Source organism: Pinus tabuliformis, chromosome 1_1 (genome assembly GCF_031772625.1).
Source record: "Pinus tabuliformis cultivar Carrire ecotype Pingquan chromosome 1_1, CPIR1, whole genome shotgun sequence".
In the NCBI taxonomy this organism is placed as follows: Eukaryota; Viridiplantae; Streptophyta; class Pinopsida; order Pinales; family Pinaceae; genus Pinus; species Pinus tabuliformis.
In genome coordinates, this window is record NC_142297.1 from 797,355,703 (window position 1) to 797,373,369 (window position 17,667).

Sequence of the window (17,667 nt, forward strand, 5' to 3'; positions counted from 1 at the left end):
TACTGTTATGCTTCTCCAAAATACTTTCCTACACAAGTTGTCATGGGCTGTGATCTAGATTATTACGATCTGAGCCTGCTGGACTGAGATTCGAAGCTGCTATGACAAATTCAAAGGGGTGCAAAATTCATCTCCTTTGATCATGTTTGCTTGTCCTGCAGCAGCTATGATGATATCCGCCTCACTTATTATACTCTTTGGATCTGAAGTTTTAGAATGCACCATTGTCACAGTTGCATCTAATTTGACTAGCAGCAATGCAACTGGAAATCCTACTATGTTACTCCTTCCATCCTACATCCTTTTTTATGCTTATTGCACTCAGTATCTTCTCTTCATTGATGTGTCGTGGAAGCTGGATCAAGATGCCTATTAAACAATACAATAATTAGAACAGAAATGCATTTATTACTTATTTGTGCAGGTTCCTTCCATTGATTGAAGACAGTGATATTAGATTCAAGTCTCTACTATATGCTATAGGAGCATCTCTTATCATCAATTATATGTAATATTGAGGTGATGCATTTAACTTCCAAGGAGGAATTTGGAAGAGGCCAAGGTCGGTTCGTTTGGCCGGGATATCTCGTCGTATGGATCTCCTCGTCTTGCATGCGAAATCTCGTAGAAATAGAGACAGAGAAGTTTCGACCTTTTTCTCTCACTCAGCAGTAGGATGCTAATGGCGTCTTCAGACGAAACCCCATCAATCACATGGAACGAAATTCGGATCAAACACCTCCAGTAGTAACAGCAACGAGGATGTTGAATACGTAACGATGTTTTTAGCATATGGGCGTGCTAAGAAAGTAGGACGTGGTTTCTCAGTCCGAACGTTCCAAGATATAGAAGTTAGCACACATGGACACCCAACTTCTCCCGGGTTACCTAAACCACTGTGGAACCGTTTTAGATTTTATCATTTACAGTGCCAGAAGCCCCACTGGAGTAGGATAGATGACAAGTATAGTTCTGTCCAGGAAAGTGGAAGAAAGGCACATTATATCCCATTGCTTTCAAGATTCTTCAAACTCATACATGATCTTTGTAGACCACATAACACCAAAGGCGTTTTGTGATGTCTGCAAGTGCTGGCATGACTTGCCATGCTCGAGCTGCATGGTGGAAACTCTCGCTGATATGCTACTATAGTGGTCCTGCATTTCCGAATATTAGTAAGATTGCTTGTGCTGTGAGCTTGGCTTGTTTTAGGTCGCATCTTACCCCTCGAGTCTTGGCTGTTATTATTGGGGAGGCTTCATGGGCACGTAATAGGTGGGCTGAATCGCAAGAATTACATCCCAATTTCTATCTAAAACAGTCAAGAACTCAATAGACATGCCACTTTCACTTCATCTATCTGGTCATTCGTGGAGGGACTGATTTTGGTGCTAAGGGCACTTTATTTGATTACTTTATTCACACCAGCTATTGCCATGGCTCCATTTACCTCTGCGTTTGGAGGAAAGTATAGAGAAATGTGGCTGCAACTTGTTCATAAATCGTTGGAGAAATCAGGGGCTGCCGTTATCAAGTGGGGTCAATGGGCATCTACACGTCCTGATCTTTTTCCCAGAGATTATGTAATGAGCTTACAAAATTGCAGACAAAGGCACCGGCACATAAATTTTCATATACACGGCAAACTATTGAAAAGGCTTTTGGTCGTAGAATTGATGACATATTTGAGGATTTTGAAGAGGAGCTCGTGGCTTCTGGCAGTATTGCACAAGTCCATAAAGCTACTCTGAGATTTCGTTATGCCGGTCAGAAGATGAATCCTATGACTGTTGCAGTGAAAGTCAGGCATCCTGGAGTTAGTGAAGTGATTCGGAGGGATTTTGTGATAATAAATTGGGTTGCAAAGGTTTCTAGTCGTCTGCCGGCACTGAGATGGCTGCGACTTGATGAAAGTGTACAACAATTTGCTGTCTTTATGTTGTCTCAAGTTGATCTTGCCAGAGAAGCTGCACAGTTGAGTCGATTTCTTTACAATTTCCGCAGGTGGAAAGATGTGTCTTTTCCCAAGCCCTTATATCCACTTGTACACCCAGAAGTTTTGGTAGAGACATATGAACAAGGCGAGTGTGTGGCACGCTATGTTGATCAACCGGAAGGGCACAATCGTATCAGTAAATCACTTGCTTTCATTGGCACACATACTCTCCTCAAGATGTTACTGAAGATTGTAGATTAAAAGAGAAAGGGACTCAAATACCGAGGATGCTGTGAATTGGGATGCAGTCAGATATGCTGATCTTGAAGATACTGCAGATGCCATCAAGGACCGAGGGATGAACAATGTTCTTGCAGGGAGAATAAAACGGTTTCTTGAGACGCTTCACACAGACATTGGCAGCATTGACCTAGAGTGGTTGAAGGATATCCCACCTGATGATACAAACTGGCCTTTCCTGCCGATGATGATATGGACTCCTTGATGCTGTGAATTCCTTGATGATATGGATTTCCTGATGAGGATAATATGGACGAGATTAACTCCTTGAAGAGTTGAACGAAAAGGAGTTGACGTATTCTCTAGAGATAAGTACTTTCTTGAATATTTTGATATTATGCTTTTTATTATTAGTCTCTTGTAATTGTAAATTTTGCTTGGATGAATTCGTTTTATTATTATTTATGCTCCAGTAACAAACAAGTGGTAATGATGTTTATATTCTTACAAACTTCTAGATATTCATTCTGTTTAGTCATCCTCCTTTATAATTACTAGAGGACTCACTCCTCAAGCGGTCTTCTTCTATCTTGCATAGAAACCACAAGTTGTTGAATGGTTAGAATCTGCTCTCGCCTTTTATAATCAATGGTGCTCTGTAATGATATATTCTTCACTGTTGGATTAATGCAATTTAGGATCATCTTTAACAATTGTTTGAAGGCTAGTTCTGTTGTTACATGCCTACCTCACACATGAACAGAACCATCTCATAAACCTTAAACCTCACACATTCTACTGCTGGTGCAATTGATTACAGTTAATACAGTCTTTTATATTGGCTCCTATAGTTAATGTTCGGGACATTTCAATCTCTAAGATATTTTGCTGAGATGTGATGATAATTCTACTCTACTACAACCACGTAGATGTTCCTCCTTGATAATTGAGTTTGTATAAAGTTCTTCTATGAGACCTTTCTTCAATTTCGTATGAAAACTTCTGTAGATGTCTTCATAATAGTTTTTACCTCAGAAAATATATATATACTGTGGACAAATAACATTCAATGAGGTCTCTAAAAGAGTCAAATATAATATCTTCCTTACTCAAAATTACCCCAGCTGTTATACATAATTTAGCCATATTATTATCACTATACCACAGTAAAAGATGTAGGATTCCCTCCTGTATATTCTCTTAATTTCTGACAAATTTCTGAGTTTGTGTGAAGGATACAGTGATCCCCTTTTTCACATCGGTTGTTATCTGTAAGCTGTAGATTGTGTATCATGGCATCGTTTGAAACGAAAATGGAAACAAAGGCTGATAAAGATAATCCTTGTTACAAAACCATATTGGTTCCTATTTTGTTTTAAACTGTTTGAGTCCTTAAAACAATTTCAAAGGCCAGTCATTTAACCCTGTTAAGGCTACTGGAATATGGATGGGGCTTGGAAAAATACCAGATATACCTAATGTTATGATGGATGAAGCAAAATCACCAATTTCATATTTCTTGATCTGCCTTTGTCAAAAGTGGCTTTGTTTGAAAGAAAGTAGAATCAGCTCCCCAAAATTACAAAATTGCGAAATATGGTGTTGTGTAACTTGTCCAGAGTGGACATATGCCTTCACAGGAGTGTGCCAAAGCATGAAGTTTTCTATCTGGTTAGCAGACCTACCTCAAAAAGTCTATCTTATCTGAAGTAAAGTCATGAACAAGTACAATCATAGGTGCTGCTGATGATATTCTCGAACCAAATAACATTCTAATCTACTTGCACTGTGATCCAATTATTTATACCAAGTCCAGAGATGTAAATTATACAAATTAAGAATAGGAATTGTGCTTAAATCGCAGGAGTCAGGTTATTATTTTCTAGGGTTCTTGATGTTGTAGAGCACAGTGGACTGGCATTAATTTTCTTTTGTAGCAGGACATGATTATGTGCTTATCTGGTCAACTGACATGAACAAGTGCCTAATGCTCCTAGAGATATTGTCAAGAACGTGCAAAACCCTGTTGGCCTTCCAATGGTCATGTTTGCAACGATTGCCATATTTTGGAATGTTGATGGAAGCGCATGTTCTGCAAATTTTGATGGTTATTCTGTTTCACCAGACTGGTTAGCCCTTTTTCCTCTGTATCGGGTTCAAATTTTGACAGAGGTGTGGGTTCGAAGAATGTCATATCTATATCTATCGATATTCAAATATTTTCAAGGGCGTTAAAGCCATATCATGCCTTTTATTCTGCATTTTAATGTTTTGCAACACAGTGGTCAGATATATAATAGAAGGTTAATATCAGGAATATTAGGATGCAAACAGGTTTTATTTCCATTTTGATTTGTTACATTCAAACAATCTAAAGTGACGTGTCTCAGCTTTCAATTGAACTCTGATGAACAGTTTTTCCACTATACTTCCAGCTAAATGATAACAGAACCAGACAATTGAACTCAAGCGGTTCTTTATACCATTCTCAATTATTCAACAAGGAATACACTGCTATTAAACGCCATGTGATGAGGAACTAACTCAGAATTGCAACAGCCATTTCATATAGAGGCATATAAATAACTGGTATAATGCATAGAACTTAAGTTCGGCCCCTGGAATGTGCGCTGGCAAAAGATCTGGAAACAGTAGTTCACTTGGCATGAATATCAAGTCCTTGATAGTGGATCAGTCAATAGGATCGGATACTACGCAACATTCAGACCTAATTTAGCAATAAGATAAGTGATGAATACAACCTGAGCAAAGGTTCCATGAGCATAAATTCAACCTATAGGGCCAAGGTGTTGAAAGAGTACTACCATTTAAACATAGAGCAGTGTTCGGTGTATTATTGTTAAAAGAAATGTTGAGTACAAAATATGTTCCCAAAATGTGTTGCATACCATACTTTGAGCTAGGTATTTCAAACAGTCATATATAAAAGAATACACCAAATAAACATTATTGTAAAAAAAAAAAAAAAAAAAAAAAAAAAGGAATTGAGATTTGTCCTTGCTAATGACTGTCCATATGATGCATTTCGTTACCAAGTAAGACAATAACCCAGTTAGTTGTTACTGAGCAAACTCATGCAGATCAATGAAAGTTTGGAACATAACGATATGTGCTCGTAAGATCAATATCAAGTGTCAGTTAGCAATTTAAAGTCATGAGTTTTATGCACAAGCAATACACAAAAAAAATGATTATATTGTAAATATGAAAGCTAATGACATGAATAGATTATGGCAAGGTATGTTATACTTTAAATGACATGTATGAAATATACATATGCTAGGTGTTTTGTTTGAAAATATTAATGCACATGTTATAAATGCATGGACAAGTGTTTATGATTGCAGATAAAATCCGTTACCAAATGACCACGTGATGACAGAAACTTCAGAACAATTAAGGCTCAAAGAGATTCCATGATAGGGTATTAACCCTGATTCTACTGGGAGGGGTGGAGGTGTTGCCCACCGTTTATCCTCTAAAACCTGGGGTCATGGGAGGATTGTGCGAGTCACGCTCCCCTAGACGTGTGATGATGATTGCCGGATGCCTACTGGGAAATCAGGTCGATATAATCGACGCTGCCATCCTTAGAGTTTATGCATGGTTAGGTCAGTATAGCTGACGCCATGGCATACTCCAGTAGAGGACGGATAGGATGGGAGCGGAAGAGATTAGGAAGGATAGGGTGATTTTAGAATAGCTTGGGAACCTGGTTTGGGCAAGGCATGACTATTAAAATCGGAAATCTATCAGCGTTCAAAATCACAAAGTTTAAAGTGTCCTCACGATCATAAATGAAAATTCAATCACATAATACAATCCTTACATACCTTAAAGGAATTATCAATATACTTTATAAACCCTTAACTTCGGGACGAAGTTCTTTTGAAGGAGGGGTGTATGTAACAACCCGTCTCCAATCCCGAACAACATAGCAATATTAGCATGCATGTGAGGCATGCATGTGATAGCTACATATACATGCATCATATACAATGCACTAGTACAAGTATATATATATATATACATCGACTATATATCGACTACTCATGGAGAATGTCTATAAGATAAATGAATTAATTATCAAAGGTGTAACTAAATAACTAATTCTCGTAAATAGAAGAAATATACACTCACTAAGAAATATAGTTGAGTTATTCATATGGTTACATATATATATAACCCAAAAGGTGTACTAATAAAACTAAACCCATAAACCTTATGATTAAACTGGATATTTTATAAGACATAAAATAAAATGTAATATTTAAATCATCATGGTTTTATACTATTAAAATTAAAAGTACCATCTGTCATAAATTAAAGTGGCACCATCCGATGTTGTGGAAATCTGATTCTATTAAAGGCAAATATCAAATCTGATTCCATTAAAGGAAAATATCTTGACAAAGCAGTCACCGCCTAACAAAATCTTATCCTTTCATGAAGGCGGTGAACTGAGGCGTAGAGAGGAGGAACCTCTGCTATAAAAGGGGGGGTGTTCTATGTCTCAGGGGAGGAATGTGAGGAATGTGGGACGGACTGTGAGTGGGAAAACTGAACCGGGGGCTGTTGAAGGGCGAAGGAGAGTGCTGAAGGAGAGGAAATTATCCATACTGCGGAACTATTGAGCTTGAGCCTTACTTGTTTTGAAGTCTCTGGGCACGGGGGAACGGTATGCCTCGGTTGAGAGGCATACTGGATTGAGTATCCAGGTATACTCGGTTTGGCTGGGTGGTTTGGTCATTCGGTAACGAGAGAAGTTTTGCAGCATCTTCATCGCAACAGCCGTAGCAGATCAGGTAAGTACTCCATCAAATCAATTAATACAGTTTCAGTAATCTTACAGTTTCGGTAAGGACTCTTTATCATAGGACAGTCATTACATATGGTATCGGAGCACTGGTTCAACTTTCGGACCTGTTGAGTTTGTTAAAAGACTTAAATTTTCAAAATAAGGTGGTGTTAAAGCCATTCAAATCATGCATTCAATAATAAATCTGACTGAAACTGTCTGTTAGCACTCTGCAAACGTTAGGTAACCAGAACTGTAAGCTATTAATTACAAAAGTAATCCAGTAACTGCTGCTTTGCAATCATCTAAGCAATACTGTTATGCTTCTCCAAAATACTTTCCTACACAAGTTGTCATGGGCTGTGATCTAGATTATTACGATCTGAGCCTGCTGGACTGAGATTCGAAGCTGCTATGACAAATTCAAAGGGGTGCAAAATTCATCTCCTTTGATCATGTTTGCTTGTCCTGCAGCAGCTATGATGATATCCGCCTCACTTATTATACTCTTTGGATCTGAAGTTTTAGAATGCACCATTGTCACAGTTGCATCTAATTTGACTAGCAGCAATGCAACTGGCAATCCTACTATGTTACTCCTTCCATCCTACATCCTTTTTTATGCTTATTGCACTCAGTATCTTCTCTTCATTGATGTGTCGTGGAAGCTGGATCAAGATGCCTATTAAACAATACAATAATTAGAACAGAAATGCATTTATTACTTATTTGTGCAGGTTCCTTCCATTGATTGAAGACAGTGATATTAGATTCAAGTCTCTACTATATGCTATAGGAGCATCTCTTATCATCAATTATATGTAATATTGAGGTGATGCATTTAACTTCCAAGGAGGAATTTGGAAGAGGCCAAGGTCGGTTCGTTTGGCCGGGATATCTCGTCGTATGGATCTCCTCGTCTTGCATGCGGAATCTCGTAGAAATAGAGACAGAGAAGTTTCGACCTTTTTCTCTCACTCAGCAGTAGGATGCTAATGGCGTCTTCAGACGAAACCCCATCAATCACATGGAACGAAATTCGGATCAAACACCTCCAGTAGTAACAGCAACGAGGATGTTGAATACGTAACGATGTTTTTAGCATATGGGCGTGCTAAGAAAGTAGGACGTGGTTTCTCAGTCCGAACGTTCCAAGATATAGAAGTTAGCACACATGGACACCCAACTTCTCCCGGGTTACCTAAACCACTGTGGAACCGTTTTAGATTTTATCATTTACAGTGCCAGAAGCCCCACTGGAGTAGGATAGATGACAAGTATAGTTCTGTCCAGGAAAGTGGAAGAAAGGCACATTATATCCCATTGCTTTCAAGATTCTTCAAACTCATACATGATCTTTGTAGACCACATAACACCAAAGGCGTTTTGTGATGTCTGCAAGTGCTGGCATGACTTGCCATGCTCGAGCTGCATGGTGGAAACTCTCGCTGATATGCTACTATAGTGGTCCTGCATTTCCGAATATTAGTAAGATTGCTTGTGCTGTGAGCTTGGCTTGTTTTAGGTCGCATCTTACCCCTCGAGTCTTGGCTGTTATTATTGGGGAGGCTTCATGGGCACGTAATAGGTGGGCTGAATCGCAAGAATTACATCCCAATTTCTATCTAAAACAGTCAAGAACTCAATAGACATGCCACTTTCACTTCATCTATCTGGTCATTCGTGGAGGGACTGATTTTGGTGCTAAGGGCACTTTATTTGATTACTTTATTCACACCAGCTATTGCCATGGCTCCATTTACCTCTGCGTTTGGAGGAAAGTATAGAGAAATGTGGCTGCAACTTGTTCATAAATCGTTGGAGAAATCAGGGGCTGCCGTTATCAAGTGGGGTCAATGGGCATCTACACGTCCTGATCTTTTTCCCAGAGATTATGTAATGAGCTTACAAAATTGCAGACAAAGGCACCGGCACATAAATTTTCATATACACGGCAAACTATTGAAAAGGCTTTTGGTCGTAGAATTGATGACATATTTGAGGATTTTGAAGAGGAGCTCGTGGCTTCTGGCAGTATTGCACAAGTCCATAAAGCTACTCTGAGATTTCGTTATGCCGGTCAGAAGATGAATCCTATGACTGTTGCAGTGAAAGTCAGGCATCCTGGAGTTAGTGAAGTGATTCGGAGGGATTTTGTGATAATAAATTGGGTTGCAAAGGTTTCTAGTCGTCTGCCGGCACTGAGATGGCTGCGACTTGATGAAAGTGTACAACAATTTGCTGTCTTTATGTTGTCTCAAGTTGATCTTGCCAGAGAAGCTGCACAGTTGAGTCGATTTCTTTACAATTTCCGCAGGTGGAAAGATGTGTCTTTTCCCAAGCCCTTATATCCACTTGTACACCCAAAAGTTTTGGTAGAGACATATGAACAAGGCGAGTGTGTGGCACGCTATGTTGATCAACCGGAAGGGCACAATCGTATCAGTAAATCACTTGCTTTCATTGGCACACATACTCTCCTCAAGATGTTACTGAAGATTGTAGATTAAAAGAGAAAGGGACTCAAATACCGAGGATGCTGTGAATTGGGATGCAGTCAGATATGCTGATCTTGAAGATACTGCAGATGCCATCAAGGACCGAGGGATGAACAATGTTCTTGCAGGGAGAATAAAACGGTTTCTTGAGACGCTTCACACAGACATTGGCAGCATTGGCCTAGAGTGGTTGAAGGATATCCCACCTGATGATACAAACTGGCCTTTCCTGCCGATGATGATATGGACTCCTTGATGCTGTGAATTCCTTGATGATATGGATTTCCTGATGAGGATAATATGGACGAGATTAACTCCTTGAAGAGTTGAACGAAAAGGAGTTGACGTATCCTCTAGAGATAAGTACTTCTTGAATATTTTGATATTATGCTTTTTATTATTAGTCTCTTGTAATTGTAAATTTTGCTTGGATGAATTCGTTTTATTATTATTTATGCTCCAGTAACAATCAAGTGGTAATGATGTTTATATTCTTACAAACTTCTAGATATTCATTCTGTTTAGTCATCCTCCTTTATAATTACTAGAGGACTCACTCCTCAAGCGGTCTTCTTCTATCTTGCATAGGAACCACAAGTTGTTGAATGGTTAGAATTTGCTCTCGCCTTTTATAATCAATGGTGCTCTGTAATGATATATTCTTCACTGTTGGATTAATGCAATTTAGGATCATCTTTAACAATTGTTTGAAGGCTAGTTCTGTTGTTACATGCCTACCTCACACATGAACAAAACCATCTCATAAACCTTAAACCTCACACATTTTACTGCTGGTGCAATTGATTACAGTTAATACAGTCTTCTATATTGGCTCCTATAGTTAATGTTCGGGACATTTCAATCTCTAAGATATTTTGCTGAGATGTGATGATAATTCTACTCTACTACAAACACGTAGATGTTCCTCCTTGATAATTGAGTTTGTATAAAGTTCTTCTATGAGACCTTTCTTCAATTTCGTATGAAAACTTCTGTAGATGTCTTCATAATAGTTTTTACCTCAGAAAATATATATATACGGTGGACAAATAACATTCAATGAGGTCTCTAAAAGAGTCAAATATAATATCTTCCTTACTCAAATTACCCCAGCTGTTATACATAATTTAGCCATATTATTATCACTATAACACAGTAAAAGATGTAGGATTCCCTCCTATATATTCTCTTAATTTCTGACAAATTTCTGAGTTTGTGTGAAGGATACAGTGATCCCCTTTTTCACATCGGTTGTTATCTGTAAGTTGTAGATTGTGTATCATGGCATCGTTTGAAACGAAAATGGAAACAAAGGCTGATAAAGATAATCCTTGTTACAAAACCATATTGGTTCCTATTTTGTTTTAAACTGTTTGAGTCCTTAAAACAATTTCAAAGGCCAGTCATTTAACCCTGTTAAGGCTACTGGAATATGGATGGGGCTTGGAAAAATACCAGATATACCTAATGTTATGATGGATGAAGAAAAATCACCAATTTCATATTTCTTGATCTGCCTTTGTCAAAAGTGGCTTTGTTTGAAAGAAAGTAGAATCAGCTCCCCAAAATTACAAAATTGCGAAATATGGTGTTGTGTAACTTGTCCAGAGTGGACATATGCCTTCATAGGAGTGTGCCAAAGCATGAAGTTTTCTATCTGGTTAGCAGACCTACCTCAAAAGTCTATCTTATCTGAAGTAAAGTCATGAACAAGTACAATCATAGGTGCTGCTGATGATATTCTCGAACCAAATAACATTCTAATCTACTTGCACTGTGATCCATTTATTTATACCAAGTCCAGAGATGTAAATTATACAAATTAAGAATAGGAATTGTGCTTAAATCGCAGGAGTCAGGTTATTATTTTCTAGGGTTCTTGATGTTGTAGAGCACAGTGGACTGGCATTAATTTTCTTTTTGTAGCAGGACATGATTATGTGCTTATCTGGTCAACTGACATGGACAAGTGTCTGATGCTCCTAGAGATATTGTCAAGAACGTGCAAAACCCTGTTGGCCTTCCAATGGTCATGTTTGCAACGATTGCCATATTTTGGAATGTTGATGGAAGCGCATGTTCTGCAAATTTTGATGGTTATTCTGTTTCACCGGACTGGTTAGCCCTTTTTCCTCTGTATCGGGTTCAGATTTTGACAGAGGTGTGGGTTCGAAGAATGTCATATCTATATCTATCGATATTCAAATATTTTCAAGGGCGTTAAAGCCATATCATGCCTTTTTATTCTGCATTTTAATGTTTTGCAACACAGTGGTCAGATATATAATAGAAGGTTAATATCAGGAATATTAGGATGCAAACAGGTTTTATTTCCATTTTGATTTGTTACATTCAAACAATCTAAAGTGACGTGTCTCAGCTTTCAATTGAACTCTGATGAACAGTTTTTCCACTATACTTCCAGCTAAATGATAACAGAACCAGACAATTGAACTCAAGCGGTTCTTTATACCATTCTCAATTATTCAACAAGGAATACACTGCTATTAAACGCCATGTGATGAGGAACTAACTCAGAATTGCAACAGCCATTTCATATAGAGGCATATAAATAACTGGTATAATGCATAGAACTTAAGTTCGGACCCTGGAATGTGCGCTGGCAAAAGATCTGGAAACAGTAGTTCACTTGGCATGAATATCAAGTCCTTGGTAGTGGATCAGTCAATAGGATCGGATACTACGCAACATTCAGACCTAATTTAGCAATAAGATAAGTGATGAATACAACCTGAGCAAAGGTTCCATGAGCATAAATTCAACCTATAGGGCCAAGGTGTTGAAAGAGTACTACCATTTAAACATAGAGCAGTGTTCGGTGTATTATTGTTAAAAGAAATGTTGAGTACAAAATATGTTCCCAAAATGTGTTGCATACCATACTTTGAGCTAGGTATTTCAAACAGTCATATATAAAAGAATACACCAAATAAACATTATTGTAAAAAAAGGAATTGAGATTTGTCCTTGCTAATGACTGTCCATATGATGCATTTCGTTACCAAGTAAGACAATAACCCAGTTAGTTGTTACTGAGCAAACTCATGCAGATCAATGAAAGTTTGGAACATAACGATATGTGCTCGTAAGATCAATATCAAGTGTCAGTTAGCAATTTAAAGTCATGAGTTTTATGCACAAGCAATACACAAAAAAATGATTATATTGTAAATATGAAAGCTAATGACATGAATAGATTATGGCAAGGTATGTTATACTTTAAATGACATGTATGAAATATACATATGCTAGGTGTTTTGTTTGAAAATATTAATGCACATGTTATAAATGCATGGACAAGTGTTTATGATTGCAGATAAAATCCGTTACCAAATGACCACGTGATGACAGAAACTTCAGAACAATTAAGGCTCAAAGAGATTCCATGATAGGGTATTAACCCTGATTCTACTGGGAGGGGTGGAGGTGTTGCCCACCGTTTATCCTCTAAAACCTGGGGTCATGGGAGGATTGTGCGAGTCACGCTCCCCTAGACGTGTGATGATGATTGCCGGATGCCTACTGGGAAATCAGGTCGATATAATCGACGCTGCCATCCTTAGAGTTTATGCATGGTTAGGTCAGTATAGCTGACGCCATGGCATACTCCAGTAGAGGACGGATAGGATGGGAGCGGAAGAGATTAGGAAGGATAGGGTGATTTTAGAATAGCTTGGGAACCTGGTTTGGGCAAGGCATGACTATTAAAATCGGAAATCTATCAGCGTTCAAAATCACAAAGTTTAAAGTGTCCTCACGATCATAAATGAAAATTCAATCACATAATACAATCCTTACATACCTTAAAGGAATTATCAATATACTTTATAAACCCTTAACTTCGGGACGAAGTTCTTTTGAAGGAGGGGTGTATGTAACAACCCGTCTCCAATCCCGAACAACATAGCAATATTAGCATGCATGTGAGGCATGCATGTGATAGCTACATATACATGCATCATATACAATGCACTAGTACAAGTATATATATATATATACATCGACTATATATCGACTACTCATGGAGAATGTCTATAAGATAAATGAATTAATTATCAAAGGTGTAACTAAATAACTAATTCTCGTAAATAGAAGAAATATACACTCACTAAGAAATATAGTTGAGTTATTCATATGGTTACATATATATATAACCCAAAAGGTGTACTAATAAAACTAAACCCATAAACCTTATGATTAAACTGGATATTTTATAAGACATAAAATAAAATGTAATATTTAAATCATCATGGTTTTATACTATTAAAATTAAAATTACCATCTGTCATAAATTAAAGTGGCACCATCCGATGTTGTGGAAATCTGATTCTATTAAAGGCAAATATCAAATCTGATTCCATTAAAGGAAAATATCTTGACAAAGCAGTCACCGCCTAACAAAATCTTATCCTTTCATGAAGGCGGTGAACTGAGGCGTAGAGAGGAGGAACCTCTGCTATAAAAGGGGGGGTGTTCTATGTCTCAGGGGAGGAATGTGAGGAATGTGGGACGGACTGTGAGTGGGAAAACTGAACCGGGGGCTGTTGAAGGGCGAAGGAGAGTGCTGAAGGAGAGGAAATTATCCATACTGCGGAACTATTGAGCTTGAGCCTTACTTGTTTTGAAGTCTCTGGGCACGGGGGAACGGTATGCCTCGGTTGAGAGGCATACTGGATTGAGTATCCAGGTATACTCGGTTTGGCTGGGTGGTTTGGTCATTCGGTAACGAGAGAAGTTTTGCAGCATCTTCATCGCAACAGCCGTAGCAGATCAGGTAAGTACTCCATCAAATCAATTAATACAGTTTCAGTAATCTTACAGTTTCGGTAAGGACTCTTTATCATAGGACAGTCATTACATATGGTATCGGAGCACTGGTTCAACTTTCGGACCTGTTGAGTTTGTTAAAAGACTTAAATTTTCAAAATAAGGTGGTGTTAAAGCCATTCAAATCATGCATTCAATAATAAATCTGACTGAAACTGTCTGTTAGCACTCTGCAAACGTTAGGTAACCAGAACTGTAAGCTATTAATTACAAAAGTAATCCAGTAACTGCTGCTTTGCAATCATCTAAGCAATACTGTTATGCTTCTCCAAAATACTTTCCTACACAAGTTGTCATGGGCTGTGATCTAGATTATTACGATCTGAGCCTGCTGGACTGAGATTCGAAGCTGCTATGACAAATTCAAAGGGGTGCAAAATTCATCTCCTTTGATCATGTTTGCTTGTCCTGCAGCAGCTATGATGATATCCGCCTCACTTATTATACTCTTTGGATCTGAAGTTTTAGAATGCACCATTGTCACAGTTGCATCTAATTTGACTAGCAGCAATGCAACTGGCAATCCTACTATGTTACTCCTTCCATCCTACATCCTTTTTTATGCTTATTGCACTCAGTATCTTCTCTTCATTGATGTGTCGTGGAAGCTGGATCAAGATGCCTATTAAACAATACAATAATTAGAACAGAAATGCATTTATTACTTATTTGTGCAGGTTCCTTCCATTGATTGAAGACAGTGATATTAGATTCAAGTCTCTACTATATGCTATAGGAGCATCTCTTATCATCAATTATATGTAATATTGAGGTGATGCATTTAACTTCCAAGGAGGAATTTGGAAGAGGCCAAGGTCGGTTCGTTTGGCCGGGATATCTCGTCGTATGGATCTCCTCGTCTTGCATGCGGAATCTCGTAGAAATAGAGACAGAGAAGTTTCGACCTTTTTCTCTCACTCAGCAGTAGGATGCTAATGGCGTCTTCAGACGAAACCCCATCAATCACATGGAACGAAATTCGGATCAAACACCTCCAGTAGTAACAGCAACGAGGATGTTGAATACGTAACGATGTTTTTAGCATATGGGCGTGCTAAGAAAGTAGGACGTGGTTTCTCAGTCCGAACGTTCCAAGATATAGAAGTTAGCACACATGGACACCCAACTTCTCCCGGGTTACCTAAACCACTGTGGAACCGTTTTAGATTTTATCATTTACAGTGCCAGAAGCCCCACTGGAGTAGGATAGATGACAAGTATAGTTCTGTCCAGGAAAGTGGAAGAAAGGCACATTATATCCCATTGCTTTCAAGATTCTTCAAACTCATACATGATCTTTGTAGACCACATAACACCAAAGGCGTTTTGTGATGTCTGCAAGTGCTGGCATGACTTGCCATGCTCGAGCTGCATGGTGGAAACTCTCGCTGATATGCTACTATAGTGGTCCTGCATTTCCGAATATTAGTAAGATTGCTTGTGCTGTGAGCTTGGCTTGTTTTAGGTCGCATCTTACCCCTCGAGTCTTGGCTGTTATTATTGGGGAGGCTTCATGGGCACGTAATAGGTGGGCTGAATCGCAAGAATTACATCCCAATTTCTATCTAAAACAGTCAAGAACTCAATAGACATGCCACTTTCACTTCATCTATCTGGTCATTCGTGGAGGGACTGATTTTGGTGCTAAGGGCACTTTATTTGATTACTTTATTCACACCAGCTATTGCCATGGCTCCATTTACCTCTGCGTTTGGAGGAAAGTATAGAGAAATGTGGCTGCAACTTGTTCATAAATCGTTGGAGAAATCAGGGGCTGCCGTTATCAAGTGGGGTCAATGGGCATCTACACGTCCTGATCTTTTTCCCAGAGATTATGTAATGAGCTTACAAAATTGCAGACAAAGGCACCGGCACATAAATTTTCATATACACGGCAAACTATTGAAAAGGCTTTTGGTCGTAGAATTGATGACATATTTGAGGATTTTGAAGAGGAGCTCGTGGCTTCTGGCAGTATTGCACAAGTCCATAAAGCTACTCTGAGATTTCGTTATGCCGGTCAGAAGATGAATCCTATGACTGTTGCAGTGAAAGTCAGGCATCCTGGAGTTAGTGAAGTGATTCGGAGGGATTTTGTGATAATAAATTGGGTTGCAAAGGTTTCTAGTCGTCTGCCGGCACTGAGATGGCTGCGACTTGATGAAAGTGTACAACAATTTGCTGTCTTTATGTTGTCTCAAGTTGATCTTGCCAGAGAAGCTGCACAGTTGAGTCGATTTCTTTACAATTTCCGCAGGTGGAAAGATGTGTCTTTTCCCAAGCCCTTATATCCACTTGTACACCCAAAAGTTTTGGTAGAGACATATGAACAAGGCGAGTGTGTGGCACGCTATGTTGATCAACCGGAAGGGCACAATCGTATCAGTAAATCACTTGCTTTCATTGGCACACATACTCTCCTCAAGATGTTACTGAAGATTGTAGATTAAAAGAGAAAGGGACTCAAATACCGAGGATGCTGTGAATTGGGATGCAGTCAGATATGCTGATCTTGAAGATACTGCAGATGCCATCAAGGACCGAGGGATGAACAATGTTCTTGCAGGGAGAATAAAACGGTTTCTTGAGACGCTTCACACAGACATTGGCAGCATTGGCCTAGAGTGGTTGAAGGATATCCCACCTGATGATACAAACTGGCCTTTCCTGCCGATGATGATATGGACTCCTTGATGCTGTGAATTCCTTGATGATATGGATTTCCTGATGAGGATAATATGGACGAGATTAACTCCTTGAAGAGTTGAACGAAAAGGAGTTGACGTATCCTCTAGAGATAAGTACTTCTTGAATATTTTGATATTATGCTTTTTATTATTAGTCTCTTGTAATTGTAAATTTTGCTTGGATGAATTCGTTTTATTATTATTTATGCTCCAGTAACAATCAAGTGGTAATGATGTTTATATTCTTACAAACTTCTAGATATTCATTCTGTTTAGTCATCCTCCTTTATAATTACTAGAGGACTCACTCCTCAAGCGGTCTTCTTCTATCTTGCATAGGAACCACAAGTTGTTGAATGGTTAGAATTTGCTCTCGCCTTTTATAATCAATGGTGCTCTGTAATGATATATTCTTCACTGTTGGATTAATGCAATTTAGGATCATCTTTAACAATTGTTTGAAGGCTAGTTCTGTTGTTACATGCCTACCTCACACATGAACAAAACCATCTCATAAACCTTAAACCTCACACATTTTACTGCTGGTGCAATTGATTACAGTTAATACAGTCTTCTATATTGGCTCCTATAGTTAATGTTCGGGACATTTCAATCTCTAAGATATTTTGCTGAGATGTG

At 38.5% G+C, this 17,667-nt stretch overlaps 3 pseudogenes; all 3 read left to right on the forward strand.

Moving 5' to 3' along the window:
* The first annotated feature begins 624 nt into the window (after positions 1-624).
* On the forward strand, positions 625-2,197 carry LOC149216404 (ABC1 family protein YPL109C, mitochondrial-like; annotated as a pseudogene).
* A 5,646-nt stretch (positions 2,198-7,843) lies between these two features.
* LOC149216405 (ABC1 family protein YPL109C, mitochondrial-like) lies at positions 7,844-9,505 on the forward strand (annotated as a pseudogene).
* Positions 9,506-15,129: 5,624 nt separating this feature from the next.
* On the forward strand, positions 15,130-16,791 carry LOC149216406 (ABC1 family protein YPL109C, mitochondrial-like; annotated as a pseudogene).
* Positions 16,792-17,667: the final 876 nt, after the last annotated feature.